The sequence below is a fragment of the Aphis gossypii genome, chromosome 2 (genome assembly GCF_020184175.1).
Source record: "Aphis gossypii isolate Hap1 chromosome 2, ASM2018417v2, whole genome shotgun sequence".
NCBI lineage: Eukaryota > Metazoa > Arthropoda > Insecta > Hemiptera > Aphididae > Aphis > Aphis gossypii.
This window is the reverse complement of record NC_065531.1, coordinates 78,171,307-78,192,064: the sequence shown is the minus strand read 5'-3', so window position 1 is coordinate 78,192,064 and position 20,758 is coordinate 78,171,307. Positions and strand designations below refer to the sequence as shown.

The 20,758-nt window shown below is 29.0% G+C and overlaps 1 protein-coding gene across 1 annotated transcript in view; it reads left to right on the top strand.

Moving 5' to 3' along the window:
- LOC114131757 (neuroligin-4, X-linked-like) overlaps window positions 1-20,758 on the top strand; it is a 502,436-nt gene that overhangs the window by 51,136 nt on the left and 430,542 nt on the right. The gene's annotated exons all lie outside the window — the stretch shown is intronic.

The following is a 20,758-nucleotide window of genomic DNA, read 5'->3' as shown; positions in this document are numbered from 1 at the left end:
TGTCATGTTTGTAAACATCTGGTACTTTTCCAGTACTTTTTTTTATAATCGGGAAAAACTTAAGGTAAAACGGGAATTTTTACTTAAACCCAATATTATATTATTAAAATAATTGTTTCGTGACCATGGTTGCTGACATTTAGACAGTCTTCGCTCAGAGTTGTTTATCGTCGTATATGTAGTGGAAATGGTTTATCATTGAATTAAAATCTAATTAAATTCATATTATAACTCAATTACGAATTCCACTCGATACCTAATATACCGAGCCGGTATCTACTTGCCTAACTTTTTCATTTATTTAAAATAATAATACAATTTATTAAAATATTATTCGACGAAAGACGAATATTACTGTAAATCAAAAATTTAATGTGCTTCGAGTACCTAACGTAAAGAGCGATAAATTGTCATCACTATTTCCTCAATTTCCTCTTTGGTTGTACTTATAATACTCAATTGCTTATACCTGGAGGAGGTTGAGGGCGCTAGTGGCATATGGTTGAATATGTCTTCCAAGTAAGTTAAAAACTATACATGTCTAGTACTGTCTACATCCAATATTATACTTATCTATTTATACATTTATTATAATGTACAACTTTTTGTATCTTTTTTACAAATATTTATTTTTGAAAAATATGCACACCTTATACAGTTATCCTAATGTTTAAAATACCAAATATTATCACAATATAGAGAACAGAGTTATCTGGTTTTTTAATCTTTTATAATAGGTATATGATTTTATATAATTTTTTGAACATTTAATTATTACAAAACCAATATATAAATATGAATGACTTATTTTTTCTGTTATTACAAATACCTAATCATTGACAAAATATAGAAAATAATATCGTTCCTTATTCTTTAAATTGTGTCAAATTTTTGTTTTCCAAACGTTAACCTAATCCGATTGGTTCAAATTTTATGCTTAAGGCTTTTTCGTAAACAATGTTTAATTTAAAAATCCACCAAGTTAAATAACTCAAATTTAAATTTAGATTCATTTCAATGATCATAAAAATCGTTTAATTAATAGTTAAGGGAAAAATCCTTGGTTAAAAAATTAAAATCTAAGTATAAAAAAAGATACTATGTTTAAAAATTCAAAAATCAGAATTTGAATAAATGTATTATTAAATGAAAAAAAAAATATGTGGGGAGAGGATGGGTTGAAAATATTTTGATAATCGTCTTGTATAATAAAAATAATAAAACTGTGCCATGTTTTTTTTTCCAGGTTCAATATTTTATTTTGGTTATGGTTAATTCCGGTCTTGCGAATGGTATGGATTTAATGTGTAGATATTTAGAATTTTTATTAGTTTTTTACAAGTGTAGAGGATTTGGGTTAATCCAAGTGTAAAGCTTTATTTAACTATATCTACACAGTATACCTATGGTCACCGTCAGACGTACTACTTCTACATAAACTTCGAAATTTATGTATATGAAAAAAGTTTAAAATACAAACTACAAATTATGTATTTTAAACTTTTTATTGCTATATAATACGAAGGTATACCTATAATATTATAAAAAACATATAAAATAAAAGAGAAAGTTATATAGTTAAGTATGAAACATAGTATCTTACTGATTTATAAAATATTGTATTTTGATACTGTATTACTTCCCAACAAATGAACAGTGGTGTAGCTAGATTGCCTATTGAAGACGCCGCGTAATCATACAATAGTATTTCAAAATATTATCATCACAATAATAATGAATTATAAAGCAACAGAAAAGAAGGAATACGACAGTGGCATACTTTTAAAATTATGAAAGCCTATCAAGCGACAGCGGTGATACTAAATATTGCTAATTTTCAATAGTGTTTATTATACCGTCTACCTATACTGTAAAACACAGTATTGAAATCAAAATATCAATATTACCATGTATTACTCACATTACATATTATTAACTGTCACGATAGCAGATAAATAGATATGAACTGAAAATACTACTATCATACTACATAGAATTTAAATATTCAAAATTAAACATCAAGAGCACTAATTTGATTAATCCTTCTCACCCCACCGTAATAAATGTAAATTTTTGACAGATGCAATTATGTTCACATAAAAAAAAAGTATCATCCAAGGGCGATCGCCCATTCCCTTATTTAGCACCCTCTAAATACGTCTCAGATGTACAAGACATAATATATAGAGCAACTGTTTATGCATTCTCGAACCATTATTGTTATGCCTACAATTATGCATTTATTCAATTTAGATTTTTTTGCTGTCACGTGTAGTCATTATTTTCCAGTAAAGTCAGTTTCACTACAGATACAACGGCACTGTGTCGTCTAGCGTTCAAATATATGGAACATGATACTGAATGATGTATATAGAGGAAATTCGGCTGTTTATATATATTTTATTGCTGAATAATTCGATAAAAAAGCATTCAAACAAAACGGATATAATGTAAATAATAATAATAACAACAACAATAATATTGTTAGGAACGCAATACAATATCTGCACAAAAAGAGTGTGCGTTGTTGACTGTTGTAAATAAAAATCAGATGTAACGTTCAAAAATATGTTTGATAGTCACTATATTTGGTGAAAGTTATGCACTATGAGCTTCGAAATCTACCGCGCGTATTCCTTAACGGATCTTTTACAATATACGAGATTAATATAATATAATATGTTATATAATAATATTTAAAATATTAATTATTTAGAAGGATGTCCCTTCTAGATGGAAACTGATTGAACGGCCGACAAGAAATGAAAGTATTTGATAGCTACTCATCGTCCAAAACCATATGAATTGTATTGTTGATTTTTGCGGTTTGTGGTGATGCATCGCCACTACAGAAATTTCCTATGATAATATATACACGACTTATCGTGGAAAACACAAACGATAGACGTATTTTATTTAATACCTATAATATACACCGTATTATTAATCGATTAAGGAAAAAAACAAAACCGAAATACCTTTGCTGTCTTCAAGCTAGAAACGAAGACGATTGCCTATATTTATGTTGGAATTTGAACGGAGCGATGATAAATCGTTGTTCGACTCAAATAACTATATTCAGCGCCAGCCGCCGAGATCAAAAATCGACATAGCTGCAGCAGATGTTTGCTTAGTTATGTCTCTTTTCACCGTTCATTTTTTCTCTGCATTGTTCTTTTCGCGGTTTTCTCAAAAGCTACTTTGGGTGACATTACCTCTTTAAAATGAAATCTGTATCTGATCCAATTTACTGCAGTGGTGGCTGCAGCTATATGTAAAACTTTTTGGGGTTTGTTTTTTTTTTACTTTACTGAAAAGTGTTTGCCTATAAAACAATAAAAGCACAACATATAGCTCTGTAAAGCCTGTAATAAAAGCTATAGAAGTCCAATTACAGTCCCATTCCGATAAGAATTTCGGTGGCGCAGGGGATACCCGTTGATCTCTTCTCACTGTCACATGGTGTATAATTTGAGGTAGACAGATACATTTTTCCATCATATAAATAATAAAATAAATAAAAAGATTAAAGTAGGTCATTATTATATATTATTGTGTGAAATACTCGAGAGAAATTTGTTTTCTTTTTTTATGCATCAATGTTAAACGTATTGGGTATAGATTTTTTGCGCCGTATGTTTATTATACGATAATAGCGTCGATTATTATTCAGTCGAGTTTTACGCTTTACATTTTTAATCTATTGATATAGAATTTGGCTGTCCTGTAGTCCTGTGACGATTAACTATAGTCTGTCATCATATTATTATTTATGGTATCGAAAACAATAATATTTTTATACTGAGTGAGTTAAGCTTCAATGTGATCACTGCAAGTTATTTGAATAATCGAAGCTTTTGCAGCTTACATTGCTGTAAATCGAAGTAGGTACACACCAAATAATATAAAACTTTATCATTGCACTACCACCACCAGCCGCCATCGTTATAAGTGTATAAACATTTAAAACACTGTCAAAATTTCCAATGGAACCTTTATATGACATTTAATCGATTTAACCTAAATTGTACGACATCGCATGCTCGGGTGTTTATAAAATAATACATAAATAATAAAATATATATTTTATAGGTACTTATATTATAGTCTATCTCACGAAAGAACGATACCGTTAAACACATTTAATTATATGTATAATATTATATTAAATGACAAATGTATAAGTACATATCTATTAACAATTTTCGTTTAGATTAATAATTCGAATCAATATCAGTTTAATTAAAAATGTTAAAAACATATTATTTATTATATTTTCTGAAATTAAAAAAAAATGTGAGTAAAACTGTAAAGTAATAAATTATTAAATATAAAATATAAGAGAAAAATACAAAAATATGTGTTGAATTATGAAAATATTGAAATATATAAGAATATAACTAAATAAAATATAAATGATACGCTCATTTTCACTTGATAGTATTATAATCGTAATGATATAATAATATATTATACACTTACACGTCATAATAAACTAACAAACAGGTAGGAAATAAATTGTTGGTAATTCATATTATATTATAATATATTTATATAGTTTATTATAATTGTGATTTCTGATTTCTGAAAAACTAATCAACTCAAATGACCAGGCGCGTAGCTAGAAATTTCTAAGGGGCGGGGGGGGGGGGTATACACACAAAATTGATTACTTTACGTATATTTAAATTTTTCACTTATATCATACATCGATTTAAGATAAATCGTGCTTATGATGCATCTTTATCTTGATAAAACATAATATTAAGTATATACCTGCACGGTTGAGAGAGAGGTGTTACTACACCTGTAACACCCTCCATGGCCACGCGCTTGCAAATGACCACTCAAGATTAATTAATTAGCACTAAACTTTAAATGAAAGATTTTTACATTTAATGACGAGACATAAAATAAAATAAATTTTTTGTCGAGTGCCATCCGCCTATAGGTACTTGACATTTGCACTGCACCAGAAGTATAATATTATTATTGAGAATGAGGTTGTTCGTTAGAATTGGTTCTAGCCGTATTTATACAAATAATAATTAACGTCACTTCTGTCAGTAATAATTGAAAAACAATTCCAAGCCCCGGGTATTTCGAAAGAAACCGGCAGAGTAATTGCCGGATCCGCGATTTCACCTGAATTCTGGCCACATGACAAAACGATTTATCCACGAGACGCGCCTTGTTAACATAAATGCGAGTCTTCGTCACACTGGCAAACACTCGTGCAAAGCTTTTAACGTTGCCACGTGTATATGAAAAAAAAAAAAAAAAAGAAGGAGAAAAAGAAGTCTAACACGGCGAAACGACGATGACCAGCTATAGGTTTAAAGCAGAGGTGGTTTACTCGTAAAAATACGACGTAGGCGCGCCGTAACGTTTTAACGGTTTCTAACAAACACAATATACACTCGCTATAAGGTATATCACCATTCATGTATAATGTATACGTATATAAAGTATATAACACATAGTACGCTCAGTGGAGTGATTTTGACTTTGGATAGGCATTTTACGAACACGTAACGCGTGCACACCGCAGCTACAACTACACTTGGGCGTCCGTCGTATAACTCGCCGGCGTGAACTATCAGCCACTACGGAGGCAGTAACACAATTGTGTTTTATTGTTCTACATATACGACATTGTACATACTTACATGTCATACATACATACATATTACATATATAAATATATATTATGCATTCATACTCGCTTGCTTGTTTAGAATAAATTCAAAATAAGGACGGCTGGAGTTGTTTTCGGTGGATATAATACGCGCGAGGAATACGATCCGACGGCGATCCTGCAGTACGTTTTCAATGTATATCAATCGTTTTTGTGCTTACTGCAGTTGACTATAATTATATGCATCTATATGTGTGATGTGTGTGTATTATATTACACGGCGTGTTACTAATAATTACGATCCACGCGTTGTGCACTTGTATAGGACTCATGTACATGTGCCGTGTACAGTGTGGTACTCGAATCTACCGTTCTGTACGTAATACGTATGATTAAAATACAATAATATAATATGCCATCATACCGTGACTTACTTAACCTTCTAAAACAGGCCACTGCTGCTACTCCTCTTCCGAATGCCACTTGTCGCGCCGCACACAATCCGATAATCGCGTACACGCGACCGCCACTGCTGCAGGTGCGCCTTTAACATATACGCTTTGACGTTTGACGGAAACTTCGCCAACATCACCACCGCGCTAATAGATCCTATACAGTACCTATATATATAGGTTACTATTATGCGATTAATAATAATACATATGATATCACGCGATTACACGACATAATGATTATATACGACGTGTAGTATGTACTTACACCCATAATCTGTCGGCTGACTTTCGTCACTCTAACTACGCGCCGTTTACCTATTTATTATCCACTTATGATAATACACATACCTACCGATGTATAAGGTGTATCAAATATACGAACGGTGTAGATTGAAGATTATTTAGTTACCTATATATCGCTATACGTATTTTAAGTATATAATATCCATAACGAAGATACATTGCCGTGTATATTATTATTCGCGATATTATTTACTGTATACATCTCCGTTGTTATATTTGTTACTGTTGCGGTGCGAAACACTATTACAGTACCTACCTATTTATATTTCGTTATTATAATATACAATATAATATGTTTTATATATTTATATTCTAGGCGCGTTTATCGTGTTATTACATTAATCCTATATCATCACAGAGTATCGCCGTTATATTATTATAATATTATATAATATATTACGTGTGCCGAATTAGTCTCGTTTTATTACTTGCTCCGTGTATTATAGGTCCATACATAGCTACTACCGAAATAAGAAAGAGTTCGTTTTAAAATAAAAGACCGTTTTATGATCGGTTTTTAATATTTAACGAATAATAAAATATACAGCACGCAATATTTTAGATAAGAATATATATTTTTATGTTTCTTAAACGTTTTAATATAATATAGGTGCATAATTCAAATTTTTTTTTTTTTTGATCCATAAATGCATAACTATTAAATCAAAATTTTTAGTGTAAACGAATGTGTATGCTTTAGTTATTAAAATTTAACTGATACGTATATAGCGTTTGCGTTTGTAGGGCGTATGCTGAGGTCGGATGAGCATTTTATATACTTCGAAGCATCTGCGGTGGCGCAGCGCAGTATACGATGCGTATATAAGGTGTCACGGATTAATGAAGGTGTGTTCAACCGGAAACACGTCAATTCCGAAATCGAAACAGAATATAATAATTATTATACAGCCCGGCAAAGGATATTTCATTTATTACCATCCCGTTTATATAGAAATATAGTGCTTACAGATGTATATAATATAATACATTATATTATAATGCGCTGCACCGCTGAGCAAATACTGTGTGGATACCTATAATCTATATATATTACAAACACCTATTTCAGCTACATAATATATACATTATACATTGTATACAATATATATATTATATAATATTATACGCGTATAAGTGAGTAACTGTATTTAATTTGTATTATTATTGTTATTACCAGTCACCAGATTGAATTCGATAATATATATTATAAAGTGTAGGTAGTCTATCTAATGTAGGTACCATCCGTTGATGATATATAATGCGCGTTAACAAGCGTAAATGTAGTATTGACGTGTAAATGTATTAAATGTTGAAAGGCTTTGTGATTGTGTCGTTTTAAAATTTAGATAAGATTTTTTATGCTGTTCTTTGATAAAAAGTTAAATCCAGAAGAGCGTTAAAAATATTGCGAATATAATTTTTTTTTTTTTTGATCTGATTTAATTATAAATAAATACTACACATTAATTAATTTAGCATACCTTATTAATAGATATATTTACTGATTTTTTTCTTTGAACTGACTCGTGCAATAAGTATTCATTACTGGATAATTGACAAATGTAGTGTATAGTTTTGATGGAAGTACTAAACATTTTTAACTTTTACTTAAATAGGTTATACAAATAAAATAATAATTTAATAGTTATTGAAAAAAATTTAAGTACACTTTTGAAATACACTTACACATATAATACAATATAATATAGATTAAAGACAGTACTAACATCAATAAACCCAATAAGGTATAATTAATAATAACACGGCCGTATGTATTGTAATTTATTTGATATTTTAGATTTTGAGCGGAGCAAGGAATGTATTGGTTTTACAATGATGTTTATTTCTTTTTTTATTCTGTAAACACTTTTTCTCCCCTTAAACTTGCTCAAAAGTACAAGTGTAGCATATTTTCTGAAAGGTAATGTTCTTGAGCTGGTACTTTAAAGAGGTCATTTTTCGATTTTCGAAATGATACTCGAAATAAAAGCGGTTAAAGAAGAAAAAATGTACAACTTCATGATTATGTGGGTAATATAAAATAATTACGGCTTTGTTTATCACCATAGAAACGAATAAAATTAAATAAAAAAGATTACCTCGTCCGCTTAGAATCGTTTTTTATCAAATGCAGTCATATTGCATTCAAATCGAATGACTACAGTAAAATTACACTATCCTATCCGAGGACCAAAGGGACGATGGACAAACATTCACCAACGAAATGCGCTGACCTACTTTTTTATTACTTATTATTATATCGTAAGACGTTTTATTTCATTCGAATAAGACTTATTTAAACAGGTTAAAAATAGGTGATTGTGAATAAAAGTATAACAAATCGGACATGTGCATTATGTTTTAGCCGAAGTACCTAAATATTTTTGGCTAGTATTCTTTTGGATATGGTATGTTATATCTTGTGAACTAAAAAACTAGAAACATATGTCTAGAACCAAGTATAACAATATTAAATTTGAAAAATATATAGACAATAGGAGTTTCGTTACGGACTTGTGAATTTAACAAATCTTAAATTATATAAGAAATATGATAAATCTGGGAGTGACTGGGATAATATTCATATATATTCCATGAATATGTCACGACTTTTTTTTTTAAAAAATCACAGAGCTACTATAAACTAAAATAGTTTATTTTTTAGAATAGGTAGTATAATATATTGAATCTTGTAACAGTTGTGCCTACGTGTATGATTAAAACATGGATGTTCAAAATATTAAAAATTTGATATCGGAATATTATGAAATTTTAATTTTATAGCAAGAAACACATACATAGTAACACATAACAAGTAGGTATGACGTAAACCTACAAATGGCTTACTGAACCGAAAAGGGTAGTTATGTATATCATAGAAGAACTCGCGGAAGTACTATTTTCAGATGAATTTTGCTATATTGAATTTAAAGCACCTCCGCGCCAGTCAAGTTTATGAATTTATACTTAGGACTTGGACAAATTACGTCGTTTTATTTTATTGTGAACATTACATTATTTTTGACTTGGAAAGTATTACAACATTTTATTTTATTCTAGTATCTACTTGTGTTTATTTCATTATATTTATATTTTTTTACAAACAGTTAGTACAGTTAATATTATAGTAGTATTTTATGATTTACTGTTATTTAAAAACTCTCATCTTGTTTGAAACGTATGATTGAATGTCGATGTATAGTTTTATAATATTCTAATGAAATTATGATGAAATCGACTGATTGAAATTATGGCTGAAAAATAATAATGGATGAATCATGAATCACTTATGATTTCTTAGATACCGGAAAATCATATTATACAGCTCACACATATCCATAGAATATTACTATTTTACACACATTATCGCTGACATTGAGTTTTGTGACGTAAAAATCGGTCATTTTTAAGATTTAAGATTTATTGGATAGCCATCGATTTCTATAAGGAGATATAATAATACTATGAAAACACAAGTAAAATATAATGTATAGCGACTAGCGGTATCAATCGATAATATAATAATGCACAGTAAACCTATTCGATTTTATACTTATATATATATATATATATATATGTATAATATGGGCAATAGTAATTATTTTTAGTGTTTTATATAGGTATAGTCATCACCGTGTTAATCAATTTAAAACCATTTAATCATAGAACAATGTAACTATAGTAACTAGTAAGACAGTAAGTATATTATTATCTTATGTCTGGCATCTACACACTGGTCACTGTACTATATTGCAGTCTGCAACTAAACATTTTTGAAACTAGACTGAAGTATTGTGAAAAAACACATTTATTTTTGTACTTATATTTTTATAGTAAATAACGTGGCGGAGGTGTTTCTTTTTGTCGTTGAAATAAACATAAAAAGGTTTTTCATTTTTTTTTTTTTTTTTGTTATTTTACCCGTGGACGTCGCGTTGTACAGGTATATCGTTATTCGGTTTTTACCCCGTAAACAAGTATACACATATTGTAGCCGTCTATCATCCATCCACGCTAGAAACAACCTTTTTTCCACCCAAACGAACCCCTGTTGTACACACGCGTTTATAGTCGTATACGCATGACACGTATATCATAATATTGTACATGTATGGTACATATTACACAATATTATATTAAATATCTAAAGAAACCATAAGACCTATTTCATATTGTCGAGACATCATCTTCGTGACATAAATACATCTACAATGATATTGTGATATGTCTTTAAAACACATATATTATGTACATATTATACCTACATACAATTTAGGAATACGGTGATTATATTAAATGTAAACACTTAGTTTTACGAAAAACATTAATAACGTAAAAATATTTTTCTACCTAATGCGTATTCATCACAAAGTTACCTACATTTTTGAAAAAAGAAATAAAATATTTTTTACTTTTTTGAATGACATCTTACTATATCTTTAATTTCATAATCCAAAGCAAAATTATTTTTCTGAGAAATTCAATCTATATAAAAGCCGAATCATGAACGAGTACTTAATTATTATAATAAAATTGTCTCCAGTGAAGTATGAAATAAAAATGTGTGCACATTAAAAAAAAAACTAACACATTTATAACGCTAAAGAATAATTAAAATTACTCGAACAAAAGATTTCTGATAAAGTAAAAACTATTCTTGAAAATAAGTATTTTCTGTTAAACTGTCTGCAAGAATTATCTTGGACATAGAGAAACACGCAAGCCCGGATTAAAGAATAAGAACAGTGAAGGACATAGTATGCTTATAAAGCTTCTTAATTTTCTTTTTGGAAATTAATATTATTATTTTTAAGATATAAAGTATTATTGTAATAAATCTAGACATTACAAAAAATTTGGATCAGCAAAAGCTAGAAAAACATTTAAACATTAATGCTTATCTAGTTGTATGATTTATTTTTAAGGTTTTATAAAAATAAATATCAATTATGCAATAACACTACATTGTGTTATTTTATAAGTAAATAAATAAAGCTGCAAAAGACATAATAATATAAAAACAATCTTGTTTCTACTTTTCGATTACTTGACTTACATACAGTTTACACTTTACAGTATGCCAATCTATTGTTATTTTTAAATTTCAAAAACGAATATAAGTCATAAAGTTATCTTATTATTGACTATTGTTCGTTATAATGAGCATTATTACGATAACGTCCAGTCCAGTGGTTCCGAACCTTTTTAGTTGTGCGGACTACTAATTTTATAAAAAAATCTTTGAGGCCCACTAATAGTACACCTATATAGTATATACGTATTCATATAATTATAATATATACTACGTATATATTATATACATATATATATATATAAGATAAAACTACATTTAAACGTTCGATATCGTCGTTTATTCACTTATTGTACACTGTAATAGTTAATATTGATTAAATATTATTATAATCAGAAATATTAATAGGTACCTAGGTATATTGTAAATAACAAAAATATATAATTATATTATTTTAAGTATACATATATAATATTTATAACATTATAATAGGGTTCACTACCCAATACCATGCTGCTCACGGCCCATGGGCTAGGAACCGCTGGTCCAGTCGAACCGAAAATAACCACGAGAATATCTTTTAAAAGCTTAAATGTTATGGTGATATAGTCAAAATCATACAGTTCCGAGAGTTTTATAGATTAATTCTACTAAACTTTTAAAAGTGTTGTGTTATATGGATGCCATCGAGACAAATAAAATGCGGACACCACAATTTTAACAAAAATTATTGAATCACTGCAGTGAAACGTATACCTATAAATGAACTAACTCGAAAAAAAATGGTTTGCAAAGATGATACAATAGATTTTAAAAGCAAGTTAATGGGTCATCATGCATTATTTATTTAAAATAATATGTTTAAAGGTAGACAAAGTTAACGTTAAGTCAGACTAGCTAGACTAAAATCAGCACACGTTGAGGCTGCAGATGAAAAAGTCATTAAGTCAATCAGAATTTAAAATAAAAAAAAAAAATATAAAAAGTGAAAAATTATTCAAATCAGGATATAATAACTATTATTTGAAAAGTTTGACACAGAAAAATAATTTATAATTTTTGAATAACAATTTTGTATTTTTCATTTTATAATAATACTTTCTATGAATTATTCAAACTAGGAATAGTAACATATTATTATATATTACGCATTGATTTTTTCATTTTTTAAACCACCCAATTTAGTGTTTTATAGTGTTATTTTGAAAACTATAATATATTTATATATATATATTATACTCGTATAGTCGTATACATAGGTATAATTTTAAAATGAATAAGTTCTTTTTTTAATTTTAATTTTTTTTTCATATGACGTGGGTATATTGGTGAAAAACAAAGCTTATTAAATATTAAATTAACAAAATATGAATAATTCATAAGAACTTATTAGGTATTATAGATAGTGTTATAGAAAAATTTACATTTATTTATAGGTTTAGAAGTTTAACAATAACAAAAATAATAACAGTGCGTAATATGTTTAAATGCGAAGGAAGTTCTATTGGCGATTGACGATACACCCGTTTGTCGTAATGCTTTCGGTAAATTAACTGGATAAATTATTTATTAATTATTATATTAATATAAATATTATAAATAATATCCAAAATTATCTTAGAGGTTAGCTAAAAACTTTTCATCTGTTGACTGTTCGTAAAACCATTTAATGAGCTTCTTATATTGTATATTTCTAGGAGAGTGGTTATAGTTATATGTAAATGACGAGTTTTACGTTTTAACTGTTTAAATTTAACACTTTTAAATCATTACGCATCACTGCAGATAAATTGATGCCCACTGTTGTCCGCATTCCGCTGTGTCGAAATCCGTTTTTCCAGTTTGTATTACGTGTGACACGTGTTTAATGATTGTATTAATGTTTGACAATAGTCAATTAGGCTTTTCATACAACAAAGTATGATAATTATTATGAACAATAGAATTGGTATGTTTTAAATACCGGTCTCGTATCAATAATGTAGGTACCTTTATGGCGCATATCATATATAAAATAACTCTAAAATAATAATAACCATTGAATAAAATATTTGCGAATAGGACAATTATTTTAAAAGCATTGTGTGCACATGACGTAGTGGATGTGGATTGCACAAAATCATTTTACACTTTTTTAAATATATTTTTATGAACTCGGAAAATTGTATTAACTTACATTTATTGGGCGTGTAGGAGTTATATTTTTATTTGTAGGAACGGTTATGATCGGTTCAGTTTGTATATAATATATATATATTATTATTATATTAATATACGAACCGTATTAGGAATCCTGCATTTATGTTATGGTATCGATGAGAATAAAATATGTCATTCTTATCAACGGCTGAAAGTATTGAAATTAAATTAATATTTTTAGCGGTTCTATACGTCTTCTATAATATAATATATAAACGCAAACAACCTTTTTAGGTATTCAAAGTTTGTAAGAGAAGCTACTTGTATAATGTAATACTCCGTATCTTTGTATATATATATATATATTATTATTATATTAATATACGAACCGTATTAGGAATCCTGCATTTATGTTATGGTATCGATGAGAATAAAATATGTCATTCTTATCAACGGCTGAAAGTATTGAAATTAAATTAATATTTTTAGCGGTTCTATACGTCTTCTATAATATAATATATAAACGCAAACAACCTTTTTAGGTATTCAAAGTTTGTAAGAGAAGCTACTTGTATAATGTAATACTCCGTATCTTTGTATATATATATTAACATTATATACATTGTGCAATGTGCATGTATAGGTAAGTTCACCGTAATTTTTTGGGGCGAGCACCGAACCGGAAAGTGGTTCAATTATTATTATTATAATATGCGGCGTTTAACATGCGGGGAAAACTTTCTCTGTCACCGCAGTGTTAAAAGTGATAAATTTTGACGGCTATTTTATGTATATGTATGTACTGGGTGATCCATTTATCATATTACGCTATTATTATTATTATTTTCGTAATGTTTAATACATTCTGAAAATTTTCTTCTTAAAACTTTTTAGTAATTGTAAAGGTAAACCGACTTTTGATTTTCAAATAGTAACCTTTATTTTCGATTTCAAACTCTCACGCAAAATAATTTTCTAAAAGTGTTTAGGTGCGTATAATATAAATGTCAAAATATTTTGGACAAGTTATGAAATATGTTTAAAGTTTGGATATAATGCAGACGAGTGGTGAAAAAGAGGTAGTAGAGAAATACATTTTTTAGTGCAGCTGCTCTAAACGTATAAATAATACATCGCATATTTATGTAAACAGTAATCTATTAGTCTGAAATTTGACATTTATAAGTAAAAGTACTTTTAGAAGATTATTTCAAGAAATGGATGTTTGAAAATCAAAATTCGATACAAGCGTTTAGACAGTATAATGATAAAAAATTTACTAGGCTTTAGTTCCTCATAAAACGTACCCACATAAATATCTACATTATTTTAATGTTTCAAAAAAATGAATATACATTTATATTATCATCAGTACGGGCAGTACGAGTAATCTATAATGGCATAATAAAGATTACCCGATATAACGTCCTACCTATGTCTCGTATAGTAGATATTATGAGATAGTTGGTATTATACTATCAAACATAACCACACCCAAATTCCGTGGCTGCTCGTGGTGTAAGGTGGTGCACAAGGTAATAATAGCATTTAACTATGATGAATGAAGTAACATATTTTTACTGTTTTAAATTAATATACAGAAATCAGAATATAAATAGAAAAACCCCGAAATTCAATGCTAGCAACGTTTATTTTAAAAATCGGTCCACAGTAGTAACTGCATTGCATTCTATTTCGCGATCTCCACTCGTCAACCATACGTACGTATTTTACACTGACGTATGGTCCTACTACAGTATTGTGCACCGATTGGTGTGTGCATAGTGCATAACTACTTTAACTAAAGGAGTAATAATATATTTACGATATAATGAGGTATTATACATTTTAAAACTATATAATAGTTCTTTACTGGAAAATATTTTTTAATTATTTATTTTTTCAATAGTGCTCCGATATTCTTATTTAACAAATGATTAGATTCTAAGAAAAAAAAAATATTGTTTTGAGGATATTATATTATGTAATACCTACGTTTGTACCTAAGAAAGAGCCACAACATCACTGTCCAAATTATTATAATAGCTTTTATATTATATTTAAATTATTTTCCAGATTGTCGATATTGTACAGTTGCTTGTTTTTGGCACGCGTAGTGAAAACTATGGCTCCAATAATTATGATTATATTATATTGTCAACGATTTCGATTCAATTCCAAAGCACACTTGTAGATTCGGATTAAAAAAAATGTTCAATAACACAATTAATTATAATTATACATTTAGCCACTAAAAAACTTGGGATGGCAATACGATGATATTATAATATTATTATACAGCTGCAGCTGGTAATGTATAAATAACAAGAGATATTCGAGAGACCATTTTATGTATAATATATAATATATATATATATATTATAATGAAATTGAGCATTGGTTGAATATTTTGCTGGATTTATTCAAGAGCGTTTGCATATATTATATTATATTACGTGCAGCTAGGGATGGGCAAATTAATCAAAAAAGGAGTAGGTAGTTTACAAACTACAATAAATCTTTGAAGTTAATATTAATTAATAATTACATTGTTATTATATACTGTGTTTGGTTACAAATTATAAATAAATTTAGTGTTTTTACGTGATTAATAATTAATATTTAATATAATAAATTATTTATAATCATAATAGCAATTTATGATTTACTCGTGGCATCTTGTTAGATCACTGGTAAAGTTAGAGAATATTATTAGATTCAAGTTTGTATGAAATTTGGATGTATGATATAGATAAGTGGTACACAAATAATATATTAAATATGTAGGTGATGCATATACATGTTTGAATGTTTTATAATATTAAATAATTAAATTTTTTGTTTTTGCACACAAAAAAAAGTTAAAATTGTTTAAAAATAGTTATAAAATATAAATTATAATAATAGTATGATGAAAGTTATCGTAACTTTCAAAATAAAATAATTACCTTTAAAGAAAATCGAACATCTTTCAAACTTTTCATCGGAAAGCTGAGAACAGTAAGCTGTTAAAATGGAAAAATTTAACGAATGAAAATAATCCTTGTATTATAGTGCTGTGGACTGATGAATGATAAGAGAATAAATATAAAAGAATTTATAAATATGAATAGTTATTTCTTTTATTATTTTTTTTAGCAACTGAATAATACAACTTTTTATCTACCTAGTAATCAAATAGGTACTTGATGTTAAATTGTACAACATTATAAATTTATCAAATAGTATTAATATTTTAAGCTTATTTTTTGTAGTATCTTTCTAATTCATACCTCTGCAGATTTTCAATCAATTTTAGTATTAATGAGTAAAAAAAAATAGGTATCCATAGGTTAAGTTATCATATATATATGATCTATAGGTAATTGTAATTCTTGATTCATTTTGTTTGAAAAATATTTAAACCTGGTTTGTTATTAGTTAAAAGTTACTATCTAAAGAGATGAAAAAGGATATCTACTCCTATAAGATTTCGAAAATTCTGCTTATATAAAGATATTTTTTAATTTTTTAAAGAAATTAAAATAGAATAATTTATAAACATGTTAAAAAGACAACAACTGTTTGAGCCAGTCAATAATTTGTTACGTGTATGTAATTTAGTACTAGTGGTGTGGTGAATGACATTTGTCTAACACTCTAACGATTTCAAATAATAATTTTTATGAGATATGAAAATGTAATAATAAATAATTTAATATAATAAATTCATAAACTTTCAATTATATATACCCTCAGACTAGTACAAAGTAATATTTTTAATATCTTCTCAAATGTAGTTCAGTTTTATATTCAAGATTAAAAAATGTTAACGAATTATATTTATATCCCAAATTTTTAAAATAAATTTTCGAATCTTTTCTCTAGAACGTAAACCTTGTCACCTAGATATTATTTGCATAAAAATTATGTGAAATTAAATGAATATAATTTAAATACTAAAAGGCGTTTAACTGATATACACAACTACAAATATAAATGAAGATATTATACTGTACGAAGACAGAGAAAAGAAATTGTTTTTGAAAAAAAAATTCTTCTAGCACTACTATGGAAACGAAGTAAGTAGCCGGAAAAATAATTTAACGCACGGAGAGTATAATATTAAAAAAAAACGATTTATGATGCACGTTTTTCTAGAATTTCATATTTATATTTTGAAATAAAATAGAACTACCTACTATACTTTAAATTTAATTTAGTCCTGAATGAGTTTATGTAGAAAATTATAAAGTACTTTGAGTACCTACTTATGCAATCACATGATAAATACGCATGTACCCGTTAGTTAATACTCGTATTACATATTTTGTACCTAACAAGACGTAATCTTTAATTATCAATAGAGAACTCTACTACACCAGCATGTGTTGATCAGTTTTACAATTTATTTACACACCAACATGGAATAAGTGTAAGTATAACAAAACAAGCTAATTTACATCCAGAAGAATCTATTTTGTGTTGTTGGTTTTAGTATAACAGAGAATTGGCCTTTTATAAAATTTCAAAGTAAGAATATTATTTAGGGTATTTCGTAGGCTTTTATTACTTGAACTCGTTTTTAATTTGTATCTTAATAAGCTTACGATACAATCTAAATCAAGTCACAAATCTGTTCCGACAAGTAGGCAAGTTACAATTAAATCATCGGCTTTGTTAATATTCTTACATACTCCTTGATGATAGTTCACCCTTACATATTAAAAAGACGACTCACAATGGATAATGCTGAACACACATACTTATATGAAGATAACTTAATATACTGGAAATGGAAAAGTCCAAAAGCTTTGAAGAAGTTTATTATTTTTAAGTTTAAGTAATTTAATCGTAACTCGTAAGGTAGGTCAAAGTCACGGCTACATTGAAAAAAGAAACTATTGCAGAGGATGAGGTCTTATTCGATCGGTGAAAATACTTCTCTATTTTATTACCGCTACAGGTTACAGCACTATATGTACTTCAACAAAATACATTATTTAGAAGATGACTAGAACGTGACATTAAGTAGGTATCCACGTATTGGCCCTATCAGACTTGGCGTCATCGTCACGTTGAACTCGAATGAAAAATAAAATCCGTTCAGCAATGATTTTTTTTTTTTTTTTGTCAACGTTTTGTCACAAATCACTATTGCAGGCGTAACACAATTTATAAATAATCGAGTAAATACGGATGTAGGACTTTTTTCAGCAGACTGCAACGGAACTACAGTTTTATTTGCGTACCGACTACCGCCGATATGTGAAAACACCCAAAATAAACGAATTTGTTATAATATATTAATATACAATATTCTGTATCTTATTTGTCGGCGTCCCAAGACAACGCGCTGTTCAACCAATGCCTTAATCTATATCTTTGCCCAGAGAAATTGTTTTTATAATAATTTTACCTAAATAATATGTCAGTGCTGTAACAATGATTTCTCATGGTCCAATCAAGAACATTTTTTTGTTTTGTTAATGTATACCTAGGCAATAATAAATTACGATAATACAAATAGCTTATTAAACGTACGTGTTACTAATTTTTTTTCGAACTACCGCACTAGGGGACAGCATTAACATTACTTCCTTTAACTTGATGTATAAACCTACTAATTAGTAATTACTATGCTGCAATTCCCTCTCCCCGCTTCAGAATGCATTAATTGTAATATTTAGTCGAGAACAGTTGGACGTCCGTGCGAACAATAACCGAACGCAATAAGTTATTTAACTTGTCGGACACAATACGAGTGATTAGTGTACACTGTACATACGTGATCATTCGTTATTGTTTCTTATCCGTGAATTCGTATTGGATCCAAACATTCTACACCACCAAAGGTAGAGTTGTATTGAATTATAACACACCTAATATTAGTGATATTGTTTAAATTGATATTCAATCATAATAAATCCTGAGTTGTTAAGTAGAATGATTATTATTATTAACTGTACGGAAATCGAAGAATAGGTACGACGACAAAAACATTCGTACTCTGAAGTCGACTTTTTTATTCAAATTTTGAAATAGGTATACGTTTTTCAGATAGACAGCGTTAAATAGGCTTTGTTCGCATCCAAACGATCCGATCATCGGTATTATTATCGGTGAACATTAATACTATAGTAGTGACGTAATACCTATATAGTTACGTCACTGCGTAACACTGATAAATAACATAATAATATATAATATTAATATCGTCTTTTACTTACCTGTTCATTACTGTACATCCGTAGAAACTTAACGCATCATATCGCGAGGACGGATGGATATGTTTCCGACAGGCTCGTCGGAAAACGCACGTCCGCAACGGTCTGCCGCGACTTGTCGCAGAGGCCCCGTCACGAGTGTATAGACCGTGTTTCCCGAGATTTACGAGCGACGGTGCAAACGTCGTGTTGTACAGATGCGATGCAGTGGCGGCGTGTTAAGTTCGCGGTGATCCTTCGCCGCCGTAAATACGACGATAAACACGAGTTAAACCGTTTTCCGCTCGCACCGAGAGCGACTATAAGGCCGTCGGACTGTAATATTACACAACAACCGCGAAGACGTTTTCGTGCCCACTACGGTCGTCGTCGTCGTCGTAATTATTGTCGTCGGTCGCTAAAATAAAATTCGTCGAGTCTCAACAGCACGACGAGTACACAATAATTTGCACATTCCCGAAAAACACTCGCGTTGTACAATTATACGACGTGTATAGTACTGCCTAGACTCTAGAGCACCCACAATATCATAATATTGGTACAACTGCACGAGCGAAAAACGAAAATCTATGGTTCTCGGAAAGAATAAAAACGCGTTCGAAGGGTATCGCCGACAGCGGTTTCAGCTCGGGCGGGGAACGCCGTGGGCGATATTATTTTTTTTTTTGATTTCTTTGATTTTGTTTTCGGAACATGTATTTTTTGTTATTGTTTTTTTTTTTTTTTTTTTAAATTACTATCTCTGTCTCAGAATAACGGCAGACTATATCTGTTTTCAATCTCGCGGAGTAGACGTTTTATGTGTTTTGCACCTACACAAACACTACATACACATGTGTGTGAACTGTGAATGTAATTTTCTGTCCTTGAATCGCCAAAATAACACATCATCGTGCATTGCCTGCCACGCTATTGTTTTATTACGTTTAGCAATAAAATATTTTGGAATCAATTCAACATGCTACACGGTCGCTTAAATTGCAAC